The following is a 17,815-nucleotide window of genomic DNA, read 5'->3' as shown; positions in this document are numbered from 1 at the left end:
AGGAAGACATGGGTTCTCTAATAGGTCCTCAGCCAGGGCTGGGGCCTTGATGACCCTTCCCTGCACTGAGTTGGAAGGCTGAGTGCCTTGGTTTTATGTAGGTCTCAACATGGCTGTTGCAGTGTTCCTGCAGTGAAAGAAGACACTGTTTCTTTCAGCCCTCCTCCATGTCTCTTAATTAAAGTAGGTGGTGTTTTCAGTGACAGGGCCTTGCCATTTCACTGAGGTTTGTGTGAGAGTCTTTTCTTTGGAAGACATAGCACACACAATACTTGGTCCCCAAACAGGGACCAACAGAAGCAAGGATGAGTTGAAAAGGAGTAGATCCACCACCCCTACGATGGGTGTCGAGACATCAACTGAAGCTGTCCCACTGACAGTAGAGCATAGCAGTAGGCAGGGCTACCTTTCTCTATGTGGCTGAGTGACCCCACATGCAGTTCAGGCCAATAGTCTATCAGACCCCCGGTTGGGTGCAATCAGGAAGGCCAGAGATAAACCAAACGGCTTGAGCTGATCCAACCAAGACCATTGGCATGAAGAAATGCACAGAGCCCCCTTGGAGATGCCCCAGAATGAGGAAGCCAGACAACAAATACAAGCGCCGGGCTGTTTTCCTGCTGCATTAGACCTTGCTAATGTACTTCTTTCTTCCCTTAGCTACTGGATCTCCAGGCCAGTTCATATTCACTTGAAATGCACCTTCAGAGTACTGGCCTGAGGTAATCTTCACATATTCACAGCTTGTCATGGAATGACGGCCCAGGGCCTTGGTATTCTGCCTGACCTCTATAAAATGGTTTCATACGTGGATGATGTATAAAATGCTAACTTCCGAGTGTTTGACAGATAAAAAAATCTAATATTCAGAGAGTAATTGACACTTTGTCTTCAGAGTTACATGTGTTACGCTGTGTCCCCTCCTCTCTGTTGATCTCGTTCTCAACTTGGTTCCCTGTTGCTAAAGGAGCAAATGCTTGAATGTTTGTTTTAAATAAAATAAAATAAGCTATTTTTTGATGGGGAAACATATAAAAGACATACAAATTCCTCCCAAAATGAGAATGGGGAATATCCACACAAGGTGCAAGGCCCAGGCACAGTTGTAAAGTTTTCAAGAACATACTAATATGGTAAGCCACATAAAATACCTGGCCATGTTACTTTAAGATCTTGCAACATCCCGTATCTGTAAAGGAGCTTCCGGTGTATTTGACCCCCTGGGATGTTGATGGGTTTCCATATCCCACCTTACCCAAGTCATCTGCCCTCTGTCTAACTTGATAAAGTCAGGTTCTGTGTAGGATTAGGACAAAAAGTGTGAAGATGTTTGAGCCAGCTAAGATCCTTGTAAGATGGGCTAAATAGTCATGTGTCCCATTACTCCAGTAGGGACCACAGCTCTAAAGTGAGACATACATAAATCAACACGCCGCATAAGAGATTGGCAAACAGACTATACGGGGGCTATGCTTATCAGTGAGGGATGCAAACATGCCCTCACCTATTACAAGCATTTCTATGCAAGTAAGCAATAGGTAAAGCCACCATCAATGGTCTCACCCAACTGAGTGTTAAGAATGGGGACCCACAGAAAATTGACAATGACTTGAATAATCATTTCACAAGCCCTGATGTGCAGAACTGGGCCGAAGGCAGCCAACTACAGTGATTCTTCCTCCTAGCTTATAATCATACCAGTACTGGATTAATTGGAGGGAGGGAGGGAGGGAGGAAGGGGAGGGAGGGAGGGAGGGAGGAAGGGAGGGAGGGAGGGAGGGAGGGAGGGAGGGAGGGAGGGAGGGAGGGAGGGAGGGAGAAGAATGGGCTATGAAAACATCAGCAAGGGGGCTGGAGACAGGGCTGATGAGGAGGAAAGAGTGCTCACAGCTCTCTTGGAAGACCAGAGTTCGGTTCTTAACCTCCCAACCCAACCCCCAACTCACAGTCACCTGTAATTCCAGCTCTGGGGGATTCCTCTGGCCTCCCCTGGCACCTGCACCCACATGTGCAAACCACACACGAACATTCAAACACACAATTAGCTAAATAATAATGTAAAGACAGCTAGGGAGCTCAAGTAGAGAAGGTTTCCCTGTGTGAGCCAGGACAGGGACACCAGTGGTTATAGAGATGTTAGATAAAAATACCCAAGTCTCAGAAGTGGGTTACTTCTATACTTGGCCAGGGAGGCTCCCGAAGCCCCACAAAGCATGAAGCGCATGTTTGCTGCTGTTGGTTGCACCCCAGAACTTGGCAGAAAGACCCTATAGATGAAGATATCACATTCTTTGGTTACAGGACATAGGGAAATAAAGCTGAGGGCGAGTTGGCTTTCACGGTGTCCCGTCCAAGTGCTGCGTGGGCTGCTGTGGGGCTGTCCCGCTCAGCCATGGATCGTGTGTTATGGTGCTGAAAAGCCAGGTAAGCTAGGCCTGTAGCTTACAGTTATCAAAGTAATAGAAAGGAAACTGCGAGTCAGGAGGCTCATGCAGCTCGTAAGATTTGGAGGCTCCTCCCCAGGGTCATAGACACAGAAAGCCGAGCCACTATGGCCAGGAAGAGATGGTGCAGATAACGAAGCGACCTTCAGTTGGCTCCAAATTCCCCCAAATACTTGTACTTTTCTAGAAGTTGCCTTTGGTGGAATCATTCCAAGAGTTTACAGACTTATCTTCACTTTTCCACTTGGCCAACAAACCTACTGCGGCTGCTTCTTGTCCCACTGGAGGGGCCACCGACAGCCCCGCTCAAGCCCCCACCATCTCTGCCTTTCCCGAGAAGTCTGAGCACCTGCTGCTCTTCACTGCTCTCAGAGTTTGGTTCCTATCTCCCATTTTAAGTGGCTCACAGCCTTCTGCACCTCCAGCTTCAGAGGATCCAATGCCTCTGGCCTCCACAGCAACCCACACTTATGTCCACACTCACACAGACCAACACCAATAATTGAAAATCATTTTGAAACGGAGTTTAAAAACTGAGTAGGAACTAGACCCGATCATTGGGGGGAAGTCAGGGCAGGAACTCCATCCAGGTTACTTTGCTTATCTAAAAGAATTTCCCGGGGCTGGGGAGAGGTGTTTCCTGGCTCAGCTGTTAAGGGTTCTTGCTGCTCTTACAGAGCATTCAGGTACAGTCCCTAGCACCCACATAGCGGCTCACAGCCATTTGTAATTATAATTCCAAAGAATCTGACGCCTTCTTCTGACGTCTATAGGCACCAGATATGCATGTGATGCATATAATAATACATGGATAAAATATTCAAACTCATAAAGTTAAATATAGATAAATCTAAAACAAAACAAAAAACTCTTAAAAATGAAGCTGTTAGGTGTCTGCATGAGCTACAGCACTTAGATTGGGGCTATACTGCAGTTAAACTCAACATTGCAAGTGTTCTGGCCCTAAATAAGCTCAGCCTCCTGCTCTTAACATTCTTCTTGGATGTCTTTGGGAAAGCAAGCACTATTTTTTGCAGGCAATTTTGATTTTATCAGTTGTGGTAAGGTTTTCTACTCCAGTACACATTCCCAGGAGCAACTTTCCATGTTCCTTTAATTTTTCCTGTCTTCCTCTGGTGACTCATTGTGACCCGCCCCCAGTGTGGACCTCAGAGCCAGGAATGTTATTATGTCCTCTTCAACAATGTCTACCCCCCACTCCTTGGATCTTGTTCCATCCCATGAGTGTAGGGCTTGCTAACCCCTAACCCTGACATGGAGCAAAGGACCTTAGAGGTCACAGAATCCAAAGCCTTTCATTTACAAAGGAGAAAGTTGATCCTCCAAGGGGAGAGAGGCTTGCCTCTTCTGTGGGCAGCAGCATGGTGGGGAACCAGCCCAGCACTGCTGCTTGTAACATAAGGCCTTGCCTTTCCCCTGGTGTCTCTGTCCCCTCTGTTTAGGTAAGGCTAATTCTTGACACCCTACTGTTGTATGAAAAAGAGTTTTCCTGGGGAACACACACACATACACACACATACACACACACACACACACACACACACACACACACACACACACACAATTTACCCTTAATAGAACACTGAAGTCCAACTTGGTGAACCAATGAGTTTTTATTGGTTGATGTGTGAGGGCCCAGCTACTTTGCCCCTGGGACTGAGCAAGCCATGGAGAGGGGGCCTGTCAGCACAATTCCTCCACAATCTCTGCTTCAGCGCCTGACTCCATGTTCTTGCTTCGAGCCCCTGCTCTGACCTGCTTCAATGATTTGGAAGCGTAAGCCAAATAAACCCTTTCCTCCGCAAGTTGTTTTCGATGGTGGTGTTTTTATCACAACCAACACCAAAGCAGGACAGAGGTGCCACCTACTACTGCTTGATTCTGTTTGATGCCAGCATGCTGCTGCTTAGGGCTGAGGGTTACAGTAGCCTCCAAGGACTGGGGTCTGTGAAGAGCTGGAGGCTCAGGTCAGAGTCACACCCCCACCCCAGGGCCCACCCCCCTCCCCCGAAAACAGCTATTCAGGTAAAGATGAGATTCTTGACTTCCCTGCAGGAAAGAATGTCAAGATGAGCTAGCATAAGGCAGAGACTTTGGGGACCAGCAAGATTGCTCAGTGAGTAAAGATGCTTGCTGTTAGAGCCCCACATGGTAAGAAGAGAGAGCTGACTCCCGCAAGTTATTCTCTGAATTCTCTAACACATGCCATCCATTGTATGTGTATGTGAGCACTACATACAAATAAACATAATTTCATGTCAAGGTTGGGGCTGGAATCCCTACACATGTGATTAGATAATACCTATAATAGAAAGGGAGGCTTTCAGGGAAAGTATAAGACACCCTGAAATGTAGAAGTGTGGTGTGGGCTTCTCATGAGAGAGTCACACTTGAAGTAGGAGCCAAACTTAGTTTTAGTGGCTCTCAAGTTATACCTCCTTTTAAAAAACAAATTATTTTATCTACTTATTTAACTTCAAATGTATTGGTATGGGAGTGTCAGATCCTCTGGAACTGGAGTTACAAACAGTTGTGAGCTGACATGTGGGTGCTGGCAATTGAACCTGGATCCTCTGGAAGAGCAGCCAGTGTTCTTAACCACTGAGCCATCTCTCCAGCCCTACCGCACCCCGCACCCCCAACACACACACACACACACACACACACACACACACACACACACACACACTTTTATAGCCCTGGCTAACCTGGAATTCACTGAGATCCACCTGCCTCTACCTCCTGAGTGCAGAGTCTAAAGGGGTGCACAGCATACTTGATCTTCTCAAGTTACATCTTGAAGGGTTGCTAAGGAACTTTCTATTGTCTAATTCTTTTTTTTTAATTAATTTTTAAAAAGTCTGTGTACATTCGTGTTTTGACTGCACGTATGTACTTTATATAAGCCCCTGGGACAGGAGTTGCAGACAGTTGTGAGCTGCCACGTAGGCGCTAGGAATCAAACCTGGGCCCTCTGGAAGAGAAGCCAGTCATTGAGCCATCTCTCTCCCTCCACCCCCCCCCCCCATCTCATTCTTAATAAATACGATTAGGGTGACTCCAGAGCTGCCTTCGATGGATCTGCATCTGATACAACAGAAGCAGGGATCATAAAGGGCTAGAAAAGGGGGTTAAAACCTGGATTCTAGGAAATATTTATGGCTTGGGACCGAGAGAGGCCGCACTTGTCACATCCACTTGGGTCTGGAGCATGGGCTCACTGCTGCTTCAGCGTTCTTGTTTGAACATCTCTGTGCAAAAGGAACACCATCCTTTCGGTAGGCAGCCTTCACAGAAACGTAAGGGACTCTCAGCTGGAGAGAGCCTTGGAGCAGACTCTAAAGCAGTTGCTTTCTACTCACTGACGCTGTAACCCTTTAATACAGTCCCTCAGGTTATGGTGACACCCCCAACCAAGAAATTATTTCACTGCTACTTCATAGCTGCAATTTTGCTACTGTTACGAATAGTAATATAAACATCTGATATGCAGGATATCCAATATACAACCCCCTACTTGCGACCACTACTCAAGGGTGAGGTGCAGCCTTTTCACCCCTTCCATTTTTCTTCTCTTCCTGTCCCGACACACAATCACTAGAAGTTGAAATTCCGAGTGAAACGCTTCCAGTCAGAGTGCACACAGTCAGGAATCTGGCATTTAAAGCCTAGACCAATAGGGCCTTGGCTTTCAGAGCTTATTTGGTCTGCCTCTGCGTCCACCAGTGCAGCCACTAGATCTTGGGCAGTGGAAGGTTTCCAATGCCCCTCTACCTGACCTTTCTATTAGCCTCTGCAGCCATCCTGAGAGCCAGCGTCATGTTCTGCACTTCACATGTGCATCAGATCCAATTGAAATCATATAAGCCTCTATGTCGTGAAGGAGAAATGGCTTCAGTTAGTGTTATTACTGATTGTCTGACTCCTAAGGCTGAAGGAAGAAGGAGGAAGTTTACACCTATACACCTGAAGATCTTCATGTGGTCTAATTGTTAACATAAAAGGAGATCAAGCAAGCAACTATGCAAACATTACTCCATCAGTTTGAGAAAGAGATGTGGAGATGTCTATCCGTGAGGGGTATCTGCCTCATCTGGCCTTGGGGAAGGGAGCGTGGCCAGTGATATCACATATTCCATGTTGGACAGACATCAAAGCAGCCCTGTGATGCGGTTTCTCATGGGCACAAATCTGAGACTCTAGCATGATGCCTTTTAGGTCAGTGGTGACTGAGAAGGAAGGTGGCTACCTCTGAAGAGGCTCTGCCCTCTATTGGCTGGATCCTTGCTCAACAATGAGCCGTTGCTCTCTCCTGGCTACGTTATAAAATAGAAAAGGAATCCAGAAAATTACTCTTAAAACTACTGATCTGCTCTTGATAAAGTTTGCAAACGAGAATTTGCTTAGAAGGCAAGGTCTTACATTCTGTTAAGACGATTGCTTATGTGTTCTGTTGATTTTTCAGGCTTCTGACTACGCAGGAAACCAAATCTTAACAGTCAAAGTTCATGTCGTTGCTTGTGTATACTAAAGCCTCCTAATGTCCAGATTATAAACTACCATTGATTTAATGTGATCTCTGATGCATTTAATGTCCTATTGTTCCTTGTGTGTTCCCAGGGAAGAAATGCTTTGGACAACCTTGCGACTCCACAGTCATCTCTTTACAATAATCCAGTTAACTTTGTCACTATTGTGACACTTTGTGACTGTTGTCCCTTGACTTTCTGCAGAAGTGCAACTCCAACAAAATAAACAAGCAGCATGTTTGGGAGCTGTCAGGACATCACCCATAGGATAGGATTAACTCAAGGAACAGAGCAATACGGTGGCAGCCAAGAGAGGTGTTATGGTACCCTTCCCTGAGATTCCAGCTAAGGCTTCCTCCTGCTCACCCTAGCAGCAAGTGATCCTGGGAGATGCTGGAGCACATTGTAAATGGGAGGCTGACTGAGAGACTCTCATGTGGCTTCCATGAGGTCACCATCATCCATGATGGGGTGAGACTTGGGAGTGATGTAGCTGTTGGAGGTGGGGGAGCCATCACGCTCCTCTAAGTAACTCCATACCAGTCCTCTGTAAGAAAGTCACTGGCTTACCCAGTTGGGTTTTGATGGAACTGCCACTGATTTCCTATGTAGGTGAATAGATGTCTGTTTGTGTCTCTCTAGGAAAGTGAATGCAACAAATTGGGGCATACAAACCAAAGACGAGTTTAGGAGAAGCGATTATATTGCCCTTGCTGTGGGTAGTAAGGCATGTGGCTGAGGCTGAACAATCTGAGGGTGCAACATTTGCAGAGACAATCCTGACGTGGCTGTTTTCCCCTCTGTAGTACGGGGTGGTGTGCTTTCCTGCTATAGCAGTGGTCTCATAGGTCTTGCTGTGCATAGTAAGATGTATAACTGAAGCGGAGCCGTGTGGTGGTGGAATGACCAGGGGAAGAAACCCAGGGTGGCTGTTTTCTTCTTTGTCGTATGAAGTGGGGTGTTTTGTTGATGAGTGGGTCTAGTATGTGAGTGCAGAGATACCCTGAAAATGGATGAAGGACTAGAGAATACATTGCAACCCCTCCTGGGGCAGTTGCATGGCTGTTGCTATGGATAATAAGACATGCAGCTGAAACCAACATATTTTTACTCCAGAATGGAGATGGAATGATTGTATTATGCATAAAGGAGAAAACTGTACTACAGCACTGTCCTGGTTAGCTTCAATTGTCAACTTGTCACAGCCTAAAGGAGTCTCAATTGAAGGGTTGCTTAAGTCAGACTGGCCTCTGGGTTGTCTGTGGGGGGGTTGCCTTGATTGTTAACTGATGTAGGAGGACCCAGCCCACAGTGGGCAGCACCATTCCCTGGGCAGGTGGTGTGGTCCTGGGTTGTGTAAGAAATCGAGCCAAGTGTGACCTGAGCAAGAAGGCAAACAAAATTCCTCCATGGTTCCTGCTCTACCTACTTTGGCTTTGAGTGAGTTCCTTGGTTAGAGGCAATGCTTTATGGAATAGCAAGCAGGCCTGCCTTCAAGTCCCTGTCTTGAATTCCTGCCCTGACTTCCCTCTATGGATCAACTGTGGCCTGGAAGTGCAAGTCAAATAAATACTTTCCTCCCCTCAGTTGCTTTTGGTCACAGTGTCACAGCAAGAGAATGGAACTAGAACAAACGCCAAAGTATCTGTGACTGGAAGTGGGGAGCTTCAAACACATGAACTTCATGGAAACACCGTGAGAAAGATGGTGGAGTAAAAAGCGTGCAAGCTTAATGTATGCAAAGGAACCAGTGAGAGCTCTTTTATGCAGTTTTGCATAAAGACTTGCAACTTGTAAAGCAGCCAGTCAAGCTTTTGATGCTCCCACTTTTGTAATCAGTGCTATTCAGACAACAAAATTGCTGTTTGGGACGTCCCTGGTCCAAATGTATTTGCCTTGACTAGATAGGGGTTCGTTGTATATACGAACTGGTTCAAATTATTCTAGACCCCTGATTTATGCCGCCTCTGAGACAGTGTTGAAACAGGGAGGGGTCATGAGAGTTTTTCTACCAAGAGAGGTGGGTTGGCATCTAGCAGGGTCCATGCTCTGGCTTGCTGTCCAGCTAGCCCCAGGGTTCTCCAAGGTATGCCAGAAACTTGCCCAGGTGGCTCAGGGTTGGCTGAGGACAGCGTCTGGCTCTTGCATTCCAGCTGCTGGTATTTATGAGGTTGCTCTGTGCCCAGAGCCAGCTCAGCACCACAGGAGAGATTGGAGGTTATAAATCCTGTTCTTCCCTGTGTCCTCTGGCTCCTTTAATTTCTGAGATCAGATGAAGTCAGACTTGTTTTAGGTGCTGTAGCCAAGGATGAGCCTCACGGCTGAGTTACTTGAAGTAGCTAGAATCTGGGAACAAGGGGGCTATAAGGAGGAACCTGCCAAACCTCACAGCACTGATCAACAAGGCAGCAGGGACACCGTGTGGTTTGAACAAGAACTGCAAGTCCTGTGATGAAACCTTAAATTCCAATGGGCTGCGATCTGGAAGTAGGGCTTTGGGGGAGGGACGCAATTAGGGTTGGGTGGGACCTTTAGAAGAGACCTTCCTGGTGGGACTCACAACTGCGTAAGAAGAGAAAGGGAGGCGGGGTGTGTGTGTGTGTGTGGGGGGGGGGAGGACAAACTGCTGGGCAAGACACAGGAAAAGACAGCCTTTTGTGAACCAGATAGAGAGCTCGGTGAACCTGTAGCTTAACTTTTGACTTTCCAGTCTCCAGAATTGTGATATAGACATGCGTACTGTCTAGACTACCCAGCCTGTGGTGTTCAGTGGCAGCATCCTGAGCTGACAGACAGATCTACAGAGGATGCTCCTCTACCCTGGTCTCCCAGCCATATCCGCCAGGGCATCACTTCTGCTGCTCTGCCCACTGTCTCCACAATTACCCACGATGGCCTCGCACAGCTCCCCTATGATGCCCTAGAGTCTTCCACAGTAAAGAAATCTATGTCTGAATCATAACGCACCCAGAGGTGGGGTGGACAATGGCTTCCCTTTTCCTCCAGTCTTTCAGCCTCCTTGTGCTGTCCTTCCTGAGCCTGAATCGTTGTCCTTGAGCATCTGGGTCCACTCTGAATCCTGTTGACCCTGCCTTCAAAGGTCCTCCAGAACCTGCAGAGGCTCTCTTTGCTTGGCGCCCTGCCATCCCATTACAGACCAGCTATACAGATCCTTGTAGTCTCCCTTTGTCTCAGAACTCACATTCATGTGCAAAGCTAAGCAACCCTGTTGAACCCTTCACTCTGGCTTCTCTCATGACAATGGCGTGAGAGCCCACCAACTCCTACCCTCTCTGTCTGCGCACTTCCCCAGCCTTTGCTTGCTTTGATTTTCTGCACAAGCCCTACCACACTCTATTGCCTCAATTTGCTCATGGCCCAGGGTCTCTGTACATCTTGCTCTCTCATTCTAGAAATCTCCTTCCCCCATCTCCTTGGGCACCCTCTCTCTCCTTCAAATCTTGGCTTGATAACACTTCATCTGGAAGAATATTCTTGGCTGCCTATGCCTACAGCCTGCTACTCTCCTGGAATTCCCAATCCATTTCCTGACTCTCTTGCTCTCTGGCTTAAGCTCCCTAGCATGCCTTATATTGTGTTCTGATTTCTTTCTTACTAGAAGGTAAGCTCCGCCAGGCCCCAGTTTTCTTTCTTTTAATCTTCTCTTTCTCCTCACTGTTATTTCAAGTACCCAGCACCCAGTCTGTGTGTTGAATGAGTAAATGGACTTTTTTGATGTCTCTGACTCTTACTACTGTCTCTTAGGTCCTCAGGACAGTCAGAAAGCTTTCCCTTCTTAAACCAAGTCCAAAAGCAATACTAACAAAACTAAATGTATGTCTTACTGCATTAGAATTAAAAACTATCCATAAAACTGAGCCTCAAGAAAGTGGAGCTAAAAAAAGGGAGATAATACTTGTTAAGAAGCATAAGCCAAAAGGACGAAAGCCAAGTGTTCAGAAGTTCCGACCCACATACCTGAAAGAACAACTTAAGGAAGAAATGATTCATTTTGACTCAAGGTTTTAGAAAGTTTAATCATGGTTGGTTCGCTCTGTGGCTATGGTGAAGCTTAAAATCATAGTGTGAGGGAGATTAGAAAGAGAAGGCTGCCCATATTTGGGGGGAGAGGGAGAGGGAGAGGGAGAGGGAGAGGGAGAGGGAGAGGGAGAGGGAGAGGGAGAGGGAGAGGGAGAGGGAGAGGGAGAGGGAGAGGGAGAGGGAGAGGGAGAGGGAGAGGGAGAGGGAGAGAGAGAGAGATACTGAGAGCCTTCAACACACACAGACCATTTTTTTTAATTGGATATTTTCTTTATTTACATTTCAAATGTTATCCCCTTTCCCAGTTTCCCTCCACAACCCCCCTATCCCATCCCCCATCCCCCTGCTTCTATGAGGGTGCTCCCCCCCACCTACCCACCCACTCCTGCCTCCCTGCCCTGGCATTCCCCTACACTGGGGCATTGATCTTTCACAGGACCAAGGGCCTCTCCTCCCATTGATGCCCAACTAGGCCATCCTCTGCTACATATGTGGTTGGAGCTACGGATTCCTCCATGTGTCCCTGGGAGCTCTGGGGGTGGTGGTGGTGGTGTGTCTGGTTGGTTGATATTGTTCTCCCTATGGGGTTGCAAATCCCTTCAGCGTCTTTAGTCCTTTCCCTAACTCCTCCATTGGAGTCCCCGTGCTCAGACCATTCTATTTTGGCCATTTCCAGGCAGTTCTGTGCAGCTCCTGAGATGGTTTGTTGTGGTGACATTGCCCAGGTTTAAGTCCCAGCTCTTCCTTCACTAGTCATGTGCTTCACTGAAATTTCAACTCTATACCTCAAGTATGAGAAGGATGATAACTGTTGGTTCCTGGGCTTGTTTTACAGCTTGAGCTCACCCATGTCTGGAAGGATGTAGTTCTGTGTCTGGCTACCTTGTGCTTGTTGAGAAAGCTCTCTGGCCTGCAATGGAACCCCCCTCACTCCTGCTCACCCCTTTCTCCCTCCCCCAACCCCACGTCTCTCTCCCCACTTCCTCTCTTTTGACAGGGCCATTAAGTATCCCCTCTCGGCTGGCCAGAGGAGTGTACCTGTCACACCTGGCTTGTTTTCAACTCTTTAGGAGAGTTCTGGGAGAGGCCTACTCCATTAAAAGGTGTGAGTAGCTTCATTTTTTTATTAGAACCAGGTGATTATTTGTCTTAAAGATTGACTCAAGTCACTTTCCAAGAAACAACAAATGTGAAATTGCATGGCAATTTTACCTTAGGTCTACTGGAACTAAGATTTCGGTTTGTCAACTTGAAGAAAAAACACAATTAGTTAATGTAGTTTAAAATTTGTCTTCCTTTGATCACCCCACTAAATATATTTTTTTAATTTAACTCAATATATCTGTACTGGCTGGTTTTGTGTGTCAACTTGACACAAGCTGGAGTTATCATAGAGAGAAGGGATCCTCCCTTGAGGAAATGCCTCCATGACATCCAGCTGTAAGGGCACTTTCTCAATTAGTGATCAAGTGGGGAGGGCCCACTGTGGGTGGTGCCATCTCTGGGCTGGTGGTAGTCCTGGGCTCTGCAAGACAGCAAGCTGAGCAAGCCAGAGGAAGCAATCCAGTAAGCAGCACCCTCCATGTCCTCTGCATCAGCTCCTGCCTCCAAGTCCCGGTCCTGACTTCCTTGGTGATGAACAGCAATGTGGAAGTGTACGCTGAATAAACCCTTTCCTCCCTAACTTGCTTCTTGGTCATGATGTTTTGCGCAGGAATACAAACCCTGACTAAGACAATATCTTAAATATTATCTGTCAGGTAACTGTGGGAATCTGTGTTGTACAGGGTCTTACAGGATGTTTCTATGGCAGCTCTTCATTCAAGTACAATTTCAGAGCTGATTCAAGTTGTTTTTTTGTTTTTGTTTTTTTGTTTTTGTTTGTTTTTTGTTTTTTTTCTGGCCAGTCAGACCCATGATCTGAATTAAGTTTTTTGAGCTTATCATGTTAACAGGAGTCCTTGTTTGAGAGAAATACTATGATCTGAACACAAGGCTCTGGGGTCAAGATGTTTCATAGCTCCACCTAGTGGAAGGACTACATAACACACCTCCCCCTGCCCGGCCTCCCCCGCCCCCTCCCCCCCTCCCGTGCCCACCTTTGATCACTAGGGCTGTGCTTCCTGCTTTTATTAGAACAATCTGATCTTCACGGCCCCCCTTATTATTATTGCTGTGTATGGAGAAAGTTTGTGCGTGCGTTTATGTCATGGCACATGGAGGTCAGTAGACAATTTCATGGAATCAGTTCTCTCTATCCACCTCACATGGATCCTGGACAGCAAACTTTGGTGGGTCCTCAAGCTTGAGCTTCAATCGCCCTTCCCCACTGAGCCATCTCACAGGCCCAATTTTCCTTCTTCACACTCAGTCCTTGGAGGATTTCTTTCTCTTAAATCATCCCTGGTTAATCTGCTTTGATCCCTCACACAGGGGAATGCGCATGTCCATGAGACCATCCTATATTACATGGGAGAAAGGCAGTATAAAGAAAAGGCTTTCTTGGCCAGGCGTGGTGGCTCGCGCCTTTAGTCCCAGCACTCGGGAGGCAGAGGCAGGCAGATTTCTGAGTTCGAGGCCAGCCTGGTCTACAAAGTGAGTTCCAGGACAGCCAGGGCTATACAGAGAAACCCTGTTTCGGACCCCCCCCCCCAAAAAAAAAAAAAAGAAAAGAAAAGGCTTTCTTTTCAAAATGTTAACAGCTGGAGGTTTAGAAAGTGTTCTTTAGACAAAGTGTTCCTGGAATCCATTGTTCAAGTGATAGCAAACAGCTTAGAACTGGGGTTGTATGTGTGCAGCATCTACAAACCAGACTCACAAAGATAAACCAGTTCTTCTGTAAAGCAAGCTGGGATGTATCAGACCTTGGACTGTGTTGAGGTGGCCTTGAGGGATCTTGGGAGAGTGCTTGTCTGACTTTCCTGGGCTCCATTCATCAGTGAAACCCAAGCAAAACCAAGACCCCTCCCCCCCACAACTATGGTGGCTTATTATTTAGGAGAAGATACATCCTTTTATAGTAAGAAAATTATAAAAACATACAGTAAGTATTTTAGGGACCATCTCAAAAGTTCTGAGTTCCTTCTTTCCTAGTATTATAGTTTTTGAGGTCACGCAGAATATCGAGAATTGCATTTTCGTGGGGGATTAAGTTTCTAGTGTATGGACTTTGAGGAACACATTCAAGTCAAAGCAGGACAATGGCTGGGTGTTTCAGAAAATTCTCTGTGCTGCCATAACCAGAATAAAAAGATTTCGGGGCTGGAGAGATGGCTCAGTGGGTAAGAGCACCCGACTGCTCTTCCAAAGGTCAGGAGTTCAAATCCCAGCAACCACATGGTGGCTTATAACCATCCGTAACGAGATCTGACTCTCTCTTCTGGAGTGTCTGAGGACAGCTACAGTGTACTTACATATAATAAATAAATAAATCTTAAAAAAATAAAAAAAAAGATTTTAAGAGTCCCAATTGTTTTATTTTCACTTTTAATTTGTTTTGGTTTTATAAATCTGGGTAGAGAAGAGGAACTCTTTAAGAAAAGAAAATGCCAAGTCTGGTTCCTAGAGTTCAAGTCCTGTACATGACAAAGCAAGGCAAAGACAGGGTGGGTAATCTGTTTACTGCTGGTTGTAAGAATTCCATGGTTCACCGCAGAGAGAGCTGGAACTTTGTAGATCTAATACTATAAGGGCTGGTAAGATGGCTCAGCATGAAAAGACACAAAGCTCAGTGGTCCCTAACATACTTGTTCTGTGTTTTTGTAATTTGCTCAATATAAAAAAAATAATGGACATTCCCCTAAATAATAACCCAGCATAGTTGTAGGAGGGGGTGGGTCTTGGTTTTCAGCGTTGATGATGGAGCCCAGGAATGGCAGCACGGTGCTTTGAGTTCCATCCTTGAGACCTACATGGTAGAAGGAAAGAACCAACTCCTTTAAGCTGTCCTCTGACCTCCGCATGTATTCTGTGGTATGTGCACACACCCACATTCACATAAAGCAATGTAATGCAAACGTAATGATTCAATAAGCATCAGCCCTCTGCCAAGGACTCCAAAGGTGCACCCTTTGTCTCTTGGAAATTTTAGCACACACCAGTGTGTCCCCTTCCTGTCAGTCAGGGTCACTAGAATTCTGGTCTCCCACAAAACCTGATACCTAGGACATTTCTCAGATGAGTGGCTGACAGGAAGGAAGGCCCTCCTTCACCCTCCATTTAGCTGAGTTTATCGTTTAAACAAAGAGTATGTCTTTGAGACCTGTCAACACTATAGTCTATAATGGAGCTTCCTGGACTTTTCTCCAGGTGGAAATCTCCAAGGTCTGACTTTTTTGTTTGTTTGTTTTTGTTTCAGTCTCTTACATGTTACAGACCCAAGCTGTTGATAAAAGTGTTCAAGGGACTGTGAAGTCTGGCACCTAAGAAGACCCACCTACCTGTCAGGATGGGGGTAGGGGGTGGAGATCAAAGACCAGAGTGGCCCTGCAGCAGGCCTCAGCCGTTCCTAATGGATATCTTAATAGACAATGAAAGCATGCCAACAAATTCTTCCGCTGTGAAGAGGAGGCAGACAGAGGGTTGAGACCTTCAGCCCCCAGAACATGGTGGGCTGGCAAAGACTCTCTGTGGTATTGTGTTTCCAATTGAATGCATCTTCCCTTCGTCTTCTGGTAACCTTTCTGAGAGAAGACATACTTGCAGGTCTGGCAGGTCCTTCTCTGCTCCTTGGCCCGTGAGAACCACAACTGTCCACCCTCCATGCGAACTATTAGCATTTCATGATCTAGAAGAACAAACTAAACAATGAAGCAATAAAAACAGGCAAAGTGCAATCTAAACTCATGGGACAAGTGCAAAAATATTTAAAACAAGCAAACACACACACACACAAACAAACAAACAAACAAAAACCAAAAACCAAAAACCAAAACCAAGGCCGTGTTTTGTGATCTGTTAAATTGTTAAGCTTTTGAGTCTGGTGCCTCCCTTCTACCTAACCTGGATATTTATCGTTTTGATTTTTTGTTTGTTTGTTTTGTTTTTGTTTTTAAGACAGGGTTTCTCTGTGTAGTCCTGGCTGTCCTGGAACTCACTCCATAAACCAGGCTGGCCTCGAACTCACAGAGATTCACCTGCCGCTGCCTCCTAAGTGCTAAGTAAGGCGTGCAGCACCCAGCTGATTTTAGCTATTTGCTCTAAGCACTAAGTCCTGTATTAAGCACCATCTCTAACAGGCTGTCTGTTTTCACAGTCTTATATACTCTTCTTCCCCGCAATGGTTAGGCACCCTGTGTTAGGCTATATTCTCTCTACTCCCGTTTCCCTATGCCTTTTTTCCCTCACAGCCTTTCAAACAAATGCCCTGGGCTTTTTTTTTTCCCTTGCAGTTCCCATCAGCCAGCCATCTTCTCTTGCCATCTGTCTTTATGTCTATTTTAAAGCATGGCTCAGACCTACCCTCCGCCTTCAAGAAAATCTGTTTATATATTCTAAGAATGGCTGAAAGAGGTTTAGCTTCTAATTTGATCTTTTCTGGCAGTTGGTGGTTGGAACTGAAGTTCTCTGAAGAAGCCACATGTGCCGTGAAGATCCGCAAGACAGACTATGGCTTTCTGTTTATGAATAGGTGGGATGTTGTAAATTAAAAGGTAAGATTACCTTGTGCTCTTTAGTCTTCTCACTAGTCGCTTACTACCACCTTCCACATCTTTTTTTTGTGACTATTGGGTACAACTTTGGGAATGCACTGTTAACCTTAGCACACTGCTAGCCTCCAACTCTACAGCTAAGAATGTTATAAATCAAAGAGCCAAGTTAAGCTCGGAGCCCCAGATGCCCTGCCTAAGGACAAGGTAACTTCCTGGAACGCTGGGGGCTTTCGTTCTTGGGAGATAACAAGTCACATGTTTTCACTCCGCTAAACTGTTTGACCCATCTACACTGAATGTGCCTGATCACATGTGGGGAGAGGTATGTAGGTAGGAAATGTCAGGATGTATGCTTGCCCCTGATTATTGAGCATGGTGGGAAAAGCAATCAGTTGCGGGTTTTTTTTTTTTTTTTTTTTTTTTTTTTTTTTTGGTTTTTCGAGACAGGGTTTCTCTGTATAGCCCCTGCTGTCCTGGAACTCTGTAGACCAGGCTGGCTTTGAACTCAGAAATCTGCCTGCCTCTGCCTCCCGAGTGCTGGGACTAAAGGCGTGTGCCACCACGCCCAGCCTTTGCCTTTTTAAGCTCCTGCAAATGTGACCTGTGGCTATTCCCTGAGAACCCAGTGGTGGCCTTGGCTAGTGTTTAATTAAAGCCTGCTTCAAATTTGGCTCAAAATTGTGGAACTGATTTTTCCTCTCTCTTGAATCTCTGGATTAACAATAACAGGCAGATTATAGCAGAATAGGAAAACCTCCCCTGAAAGATTCAACTGTTACTGTTACCACCAACAGTTCATATGGGGCAAATGAATTGACTTATAATTTTTGTGCTCTGATTATAAAAGGTCATATGATCACCTCCTCAATGAAATACATTATCCAGAGTAACACAGACCCATGCTCGTAGGCCATAGCTATTCATACTTAGTTCACAATGAACTCAAGGCAAAAGTGATTGTTCTAGTGTCAGTTCTGTTGTGATAACCTACAAAAAGCACCTTTGGGGAAGGTAAGAGTTGATTTGGCTTGCAGTTCTAGGTTACAAGTTCACCATTGAGAGCAAACAAGGAAAGCACTTAAACAGATAGTCATATCACACTGACAGCCCAGAGCAGAGAGGATGATGC

General features: G+C 46.1%; 1 long non-coding RNA gene across 2 annotated transcripts in view; it reads left to right on the top strand.

Annotated features, from left to right (window-relative positions):
• Gm27177 overlaps positions 1-17,815 on the top strand; it is a 58,931-nt gene that overhangs the window by 32,522 nt on the left and 8,594 nt on the right. The window contains exon 3 of one of the 2 annotated variants that reach the window (XR_874768.3): positions 16,578-16,686. This is a non-coding gene — a long non-coding RNA (predicted gene 27177). Of the gene's footprint in view, positions 1-15,392; positions 16,552-16,577; positions 16,687-17,815 lie in introns of those variants that run through there. The other variant, XR_874767.2, reaches the window with a different exon arrangement.

The sequence above is a fragment of the Mus musculus genome, chromosome 14 (genome assembly GCF_000001635.26).
Source record: "Mus musculus strain C57BL/6J chromosome 14, GRCm38.p6 C57BL/6J".
NCBI classification, from domain to species: Eukaryota; Metazoa; Chordata; class Mammalia; order Rodentia; family Muridae; genus Mus; species Mus musculus.
Note: the sequence above shows the minus strand (reverse complement) of the source record. Positions and strands in the feature narration are given on the sequence as shown.